Below are 8,438 nucleotides of genomic sequence, written 5' to 3'. Positions count from 1 at the left end.
AGCACGAATCAGAAATCAAATGGCGTTACGTGTTACTTTAGCTGAAAACACCAAACCCTCGATTGAAGGTCGAAGAGGACCAATCAGATTTCCAGAGATTCAAGGACACTCGTTCGAGTTAAAACATCACATCATCCAGCTCATCCAGAATAGCTGTCAGTTTCATGACTTACCGAATGACGATCCTAATTCTCACCTTGATAAATACATATCTCTTTCAAACTCCTACAAACAGCCAGGGATAGGACAAGATATAGTCCGGCTATACTTGTTCCCCTGTTCTCTCACTCATCATGCTCAAACTTGGTTTGAAGGACTGGAAAAAGATTCCATCACGTCATGGACGGTGATGGCTACTAAATTCCTAACCAAATATTTCCCTCCTTCTAAACAAATCAAACTGAAGAATGATATCATTAACTTCAAACAAAGTTATGATGAATCTCTTTACACTGCATGGGAGCGATTTAAAACTCTGCTGAAGAAATGCCCTAATCACCAGCTAGAACGGTCTGTAGTGACCCGAACTTTTCCATGTTTATATATATTAAATGAAATTGTTATTTACATGATTAAGTGTTTACAACATGTTAAGCAATCAAACTTGTTAAGACTTGATTAATTGAAATAGGTTTCATATAAACAATTGACCACCCAAGTTGACAGGTGATTCACGAACGTTAAAACTTGTAAAAACTATATGATGTCATATATATGGATATATATATAGTTAACATGATATTATGATAAGTAAAAATATCATTAAGTATATTAACAATGAACTACATATGTAAAAACAAGACTACTAACTTAATGATTTTGAAACGAGGCATATATGTAACGATTATCGTTGTAACGACATTTAATACATCATAATATCATGATAATGTAATAATTTAACATCTCTTTAGATATAATAAACAATGGGTTAACAACATTTAACAAGATCGTTAAGCTAAAGGTTTCAAAACAACATTTACATGTAACGACTAACGATGACTTAACGACTCAGTTAAAATGTATATACTTGTAGTGTTTTAATATGTATTCATACACTTTTGAAAGACTTCAAGACACTTATCAAAATATTTCTACTTAACAAAAATGCTTACAATTACATCCTCGTTCAGTTTCATCAACAATTCTACTCGTATGCACCCGTATTCGTACTCGTACAATACACAACTTTTAGATGTATGTACTATTGGTATATACACTCCAATGATCAGCTCTTAGCAGCCCATGTGAGTTACCTAACATATGTGGGAACCATTATTTGGCAACTAGCATGAAATATCTCATAAAATTACAAAAATATTAGTAATCATTCATGACTTATTTACATGTAAACAAAATTACACATCCTTTATATCTAATCCATATACCAACGACCAAAAATACCTACAAACACTTTCATTCTTCAATTTTCTTCATCTAATTGATCTCTCTCAAGTTCTATCTTCAAGTTCTAAGTGTTCTTCATAAATTCTATAAGTTCTAGTTTCATAAAATCAAGAATACTTCCAAGTTTGCTAGCTTACTTCCAATCTTGCAAATCCACTTGGAGTGATCATCCAACCTCAAGAAATATTTCTTATTTACAGTAAGATATCTTTTTAATACAAGGTAATACTCATATTCAAACTTTGATTCAATTTCTATAACTATAACAATCTTATTTCGAGTGGAAATCTTACTTGAACTTGTTTTCGTGTCATGATTCTGCTTCAAGAACATTCAAGCCATCCAAGGATCCTTTTAAGCTAGATCTATTTTTCTCATTTCCAGTAGGTTTATCCATAAAACCTGAGGTAGTAATGATGTTCATAACATCACTCGATTCATATATATATAAAACTACCTTATTCGAAGGTTTAAACTTGAAATTACTAGAACATAGTTTAATTAATTCTAAACTTGTTCGCAAAAAAAAGTTAATCCTTCTAACTTGACTTTCAAAATAAATTAAACACATGTTCTATATCTATATGATATGCTAACTTAATGATTTAAAACCTGGAAACACGAAAAACACCGTAAAACCGGATATACGCCGTCGTAGTAACACCGCGGGCTGTTTTGGGTTTGATAATTAAAAACTATGATAAACTTTGATTTAAAAGTTGTTCTTCTGGGAAAATTATTTTTCTTATGAACATGAAACTATATCCAAAAATCATGGTTAAACTCAAAGTGGAAGTATGTTTTTCAAAATAGTCATCAAGATGTCGTTCTTTCGACTGAAATGACTACCTCTTACAAAAATGACTTGTAACTTATATATCCGACTATAAACCTATACTTTTTCTGTTTAGGTTAATAAAATAGAGTTAGATATGAATCTATATCAATTTGATTCACTCAAAACGGATTTAAAACGAAGAAGTTATGGGTAAAACAAGATTGGATATTTTTTTATTGTTGTAGCTACGGGAAATATTATAACAATTCTATACAAATCATATCCTAGCTAACTTATATTGTATTATACATGTATTCTAATATATTATGTAATCTTGGGATACCATAGACACGTATGCAAATGTTTTGACATATCATATTGATCCATCTATATATATTATTTGGAACAACCTTAGACACTCTATATGCAGTAATGTTGGAGTTAGCTATACAGGGTTGAGGTTGATTCCAAAAATATATATACTTTGAGTTGTGATCTAGCCTGAGATATGTATACACTGGGTCGTGGATTGGGTCAAGATAATATATATCAATTTATTTTCTGTACATCTAACTATGGACAACTAGTCGTAGGTTACTAACGAGGACAGCTGACTTAATAAATTTAAAACATTAAAACGTATTAATAATGTTGTAAATATATTTTGAACATACTTTGATATATATGTACATATTTGTTATAGGTTCATGAATCGACCAGTGGCCACGTCTTACTTCCCGACGAAGTAAAAATATGTGAAAGTGAGTTATAGTCCCACTTTTAAAATCTAATATTTTGGGATGAGAATACATGCAGTTTTATAAATGTTTTACGAAATAGACATAAGTAATTGAAACTACATTATATGGGTGAATGATCGAAGCCGAATATGCCCCTTTTGCTTGGTAACCTAAGAATTAGTAAACCGATCTACTAATTGACGTGAATCCTAAAGATAGATCTATTGGGCCTAACGAACCCCATCCAAAGTACCGGATGCTTTAGTACTTTGAGTTGTTTTATCATGTCCGAAGGATTTCCCGGAATGATAGGGGATATTCTTATATGCATCTTGTTAATGTCGGTTACCAGGTGTTCACCATATGAATGATTTTTATCTCTATGAATGAGATGTATATTGAAATATGAAATCTTGTGGTCTATTATTATTATGATTTGATAATATATAGGTTAAACCTATAACTCACCAACATTTTTGTTGACGTTTTAAGCATGTTTATTCTCAGGTGATTATTAAGAGCTTCCGCTGTTGCATACTAAAATAAGGACAATATTTGGAGTCCATGCTTGTATGATATTGTGTAAAAACTGCATTCAAGAAACTTATTTTTGATGTAATATATTCTTATTGTAAACCATTATGTAATGGTCGTGTGTAAACGGTATATTTTAGATTATCATTATTTGATAATCTAAGTAATGCTTTTTAAACCTTTATCGATAAAATAAAGGTTATGTTTATTTTAAAAATGAATGCAGTCTTTGAAAAACGTCTCATATGGAGGTCAAAACCTCACGACGAAATCAATTAATATGGAACGTTTATAATCAATATGAACGGGACATTTCACGGTCAGCCCAAATCTGTACCTTCTACAATGGTCTTACGGTAAATCATAGGACGACGATCGATGCAGCAGCTTAAGAGAATCTGATGAACCAAACCACAGATGAAGCATGTGAATTGCTCGAGAACCTGACAATGCATCATCATGACTGAAACAGTGCTGAAACAACGTCATCATCTGAAATGACCCGTCCTAATCCATCCGGACGAAGTCCATATCGATTATAAACGATTCACAACAGTTGATTACATCGCGAGGTACTTGACCTCTATATGATATATTTTACAAACATTGCATTCGTTTTTTAAAAGACAAATTTTCATTTACATCAAAAGTTGACGGCATGCATACCCTTTCATAATATATCCATCTATAATTGACTTAATAATAATCTTGATGAACTCGACGACTCGAATGCAACGTCTTTTGAAATATGTCATGAATGACTCCAAGTAATGTCTCTAATATGAGTTAATGCACAGCGAAAGATGTCTTTCATACCTGAGAATAAACATACTTTCAAGTGTCAACCAAAAGTTTGGTGAGTTCATAAGTTTATCATAAAACAATAAAATTTATCATTTTGATAGACCACAAGATTTAAATCCTGCATGGTACAAATGGGCCCGAATCCTATACCCACCTGTAATGTACATGCAATATCTTTTAAATACAGTACACCTTTCTCGTGTACGAAATCATCTTTCATAAATCTTAGTAACCGTACACATATCTTCTGCTCAAAAATAACATACACATAACCTGTGTATAAAATCATTCTCTCGATACATAACATTCACTTTTCATTTGGTGGTAATAATCATGTCCACATAATTCAATGGTGACAATTATCATGTTCACATAATTCAATGGTGACAATTATCATGTCCAAATAATTTAATAATAATCCGCAGAACTTCTGTCTGCATAATAATTCATTCGAGGAATGTTTTGCTTGTGTCTATCTCGTCAAACATTTATAAAAGCATTTCATATATTCGCAGTTCAAAATATATTACAAAAGTATTTAATAAAGCAGTTGTAAAAGCAGCGCATGTATTCTCAGTCCCAAAAATGTAAAGAGTAAAAGGGAATCAAATGAACTCACCGTACTGTATTTTTGTAGTAAAAATACATATGACTATATTGAACAAAGCAGGGTTGGCCTCGGATTCACGAACCTATATCATTTATATATTTATTAATACACATAATTGTAATCGAATGAATTTATATATATGTATATAAATTTATTAGTTATTTCCTTTTTATATTAATAATTTATATGTTTCATTTATTCATTTTATATATAGAAATATTAATTTTTATTATGTTATATGTGTTACATATATACATATTTTTATATATATCATTTGTTTATTAAAATTATATTAATACTAATTACTATTAGTAGTGATAAAAATGATAATAATGATATTACCTAATATTTTAATAAGGATAATAATGTTAATAATTCTATTAGTGATAATAATAATGATATTATTGATAATAATAATAATATCGTAAAAATATTAATTTTACTGTTAATTATAGTTATGGTAGTGATTTTAGTAATTACTTAATAATAATACTCATTATAATATAAACAATAATACTTATACTTATAATGATAACTATAATATTAATACTAATATTAATTATAATGCTAGTAGCAATAATAATAATAATAATACTATTAATATTTAATGATGTTACTTTGTAATAAAATGATAATAATAATAATAATAATAATAATAATAATAATAATAATAATAATAATAATAATAATAATAATAATAATAATAATCATAGTATTTATGTTTACATAATAATAATGATAATACACTATATTATTTGATAATAAATATATTAAGACTAATTGTAACAATATTCTTAGTTATAGCTAAGATCAAAATAATAATAATAATAATGATAACTAATACATAAATGGCAAAATTTATAATAAATACATTAATAATGATAATAATTATAATAATGGTTATAATACTTATAATCATGGTATTAATAATGATAATTATAATACTAATTATGATTAGTGTTAATAACATAAATAGTAACAATGATAATAATAATAAACATAATAATAATTTATAATAATAATGATAGTAATAATAATTATAATAATAATAACAATAGAATTTAAAAAAAAATATACCCTTTAAATAAAAGCTTCAGTAAAAAGAATGATGCATACGGGACTCGAACCCTAGACCTCTCGCTCACTCGACAACACATCAAACCAGCTGAGCTGGCTTGTCTTTCTGATTTTATCCGTATCCATATGTATAAAACCCATTCTAATATGTTCCATTTTCTTCTTCAATCCTAACCCAAACGACTACTGTTCGAACCATGTTGATAACGAATTTACTAAGATTATAGCTTAAACAGAAACGACTCATCATAATTATTTTGCAATTACAGAAACAAAACAATAAAGATTTTGCTGTAACAGTTTTAAAAAAATATATATATATCGAAGAACAACTCAACCCATGATTTTGAATTCAAGTTCGTTTTGGACAAATCTTATAACACGAATTAGGTTTTAATTCATTCATATGAACTTTATAAACCATCAATTTTAACAGAAACCTTAAAACAATTTCAAATTTGAGGATGAAAACAAATTTTTGACTTTTTGGAAAACACCTTTGACTGCAAAATTTGAAGTCGATATGAACATTTGAAAATCAAGGCTTTGCAGCTAGTTTTAAATAGAGATTCCTAACAACATTGCAATTTTAGATTTTGAAATAAATCTCGAATTTGAGCTTTTAAAATATGAACACAAAACAGAGATGGAGTTGTGTTTCCTTTTTTTTTAATTCTTCGAATTACAGTGTGAATATATATATATAATATGATATTAAACGATTTCAACAGTATTAAGATTCGTTATAAATTGTTTTGTAGTACAATTGAAGTTACCATCCAACGATGTCAGACAGGAAATAAAAAGGTGAAGGAAAAGAAAGAAAAAAAAATAAAGATTGCTCATAATTGTCAAACAGAATCGTACTATGATATTACTAGATAATACTTTGTAGATAAGAACAAAAACTTGTGCAGAAATGATAGGAACGTAAAACTGGGTCAATTCATTCATGCTTTATCAAGTTAATATTAATAATTTATATAATTAATAATAATAAATAACAATACTAATAATATAAATAAAAATGATTTCTGTTAGTATAGATCATAATAATATTTATAATAATAATGTCAAAATAATATTTGAGAATGATACTAATGTTAATGATATTTAATTAATAATAATGATGATAATAATAATAATATTTCTGATGATAATAATAAATTGTATTATTTTATAATAATAAAGATAACTATAGTAATAATAATTGTTATTAATAATGTCTAATACTAATACAATTTATAATTAAAGTATAACAGGTTACCTATTTTCATTTTTATATAATAAACAGTAATTGATAAAATTTTATAACAAATATATTTTTAATTTGTAATTACATTTAATATTATGATAGCATAAGTTGAATAGTTGTTATTTATACATTTTATATCTATTACCATATATTTATAATTATTAATAATAATCATATATATTTATTTATTGTAACAATACATAATTTTTATTTATTTATTATTTTACATTTTTCGATTCCAATTAACTAAAGTGTATTTTATTTACTCAAGGTATATATACGCCCTTATATATATATATATATATATATATATATATATATATATATATATATATATATATATATATATATATATATATATATATATATATATATATATATATATACATATTTATTTACACATCATTGTTCGTGAATCATCGGGAATGGTCAAAGGTTAATTTCATATATGAAATCAGTTCAAAGTTTTTAGACTCAACATTATAGATCTTGCTTATCGTGTCGAATTCATATTAAAATTAAGTTTAAATTTGGTTGAAAATTTCCGGGTCGTCACAGTACCTACCTGTTAAAGAAATTTCGTCCCGAAATTTGAGTGAGGTGGTCATGGCTAACTATAAAATTTTTTTCATAACGAATATGAGTTGATAAATAGAGTTTTATCATCATTGAGTAATATGGAATAAACAATTCGTTTATCTGAAGAGTACGAGCGAAGCTATCACAAAAGAGTGAAAAGTTTTGTCTTAACTTTTGACGTTGTCTTGGTTGAATTCCGGAATTCAAGGGATTAAAGTAAATCTTCAAAATCTAAAAGATTTTATTCTTCGACGAGTATGGAGATTAAGATCTCTATAATTAATTACGGTGATCTGCCTCGATTTACTCTGTCTACTGATATTTCCATTATAAATTAAACTCTTCCGTTCTGTTATTCTCACCATTCCTTTACTTTATCTCTTAGTTCATACATCCAAAAGATTGTGAAAATGCTTAATCCAGTTCTGATTCTTGTCCTTATCCTTACTATCGCCACAATCATTCTCCTTTTCTAACTTCCATCAGAGGAATCTGCTTTCTTCTACTTCGCCCTTGGGGTTATTGTGTTTTTAATTCTCCCGTGTCTTTATGTTGCGATAAACATTGATTTACACGGTTTGTAATTTATGTGTTGTTATCAGGCTTTATATTCTCCCTCATATTTCAAAGCTCTATGCTTTTGTTTTCTCTTCCTGA

The 8,438-nt window shown here is 27.6% G+C and overlaps 1 non-coding gene across 1 annotated transcript; it reads right to left on the bottom strand.

Annotated features, from left to right (window-relative positions):
• Positions 1 to 397: 397 nt before the first annotated feature.
• On the bottom strand, positions 398 to 504 carry LOC139850743 (small nucleolar RNA R71). The gene has a single exon (XR_011760124.1). It is a non-coding gene; the product is annotated as a small nucleolar RNA R71 (small nucleolar RNA).
• Positions 505 to 8,438: the final 7,934 nt, after the last annotated feature.

This window comes from Rutidosis leptorrhynchoides, chromosome 5, assembly GCF_046630445.1.
Source record: "Rutidosis leptorrhynchoides isolate AG116_Rl617_1_P2 chromosome 5, CSIRO_AGI_Rlap_v1, whole genome shotgun sequence".
Taxonomy (NCBI): Eukaryota; Viridiplantae; Streptophyta; class Magnoliopsida; order Asterales; family Asteraceae; genus Rutidosis; species Rutidosis leptorrhynchoides.
The sequence above is the reverse complement of the archived record's forward strand: the minus strand, read 5'-3'. Positions and strand labels throughout refer to the sequence as shown.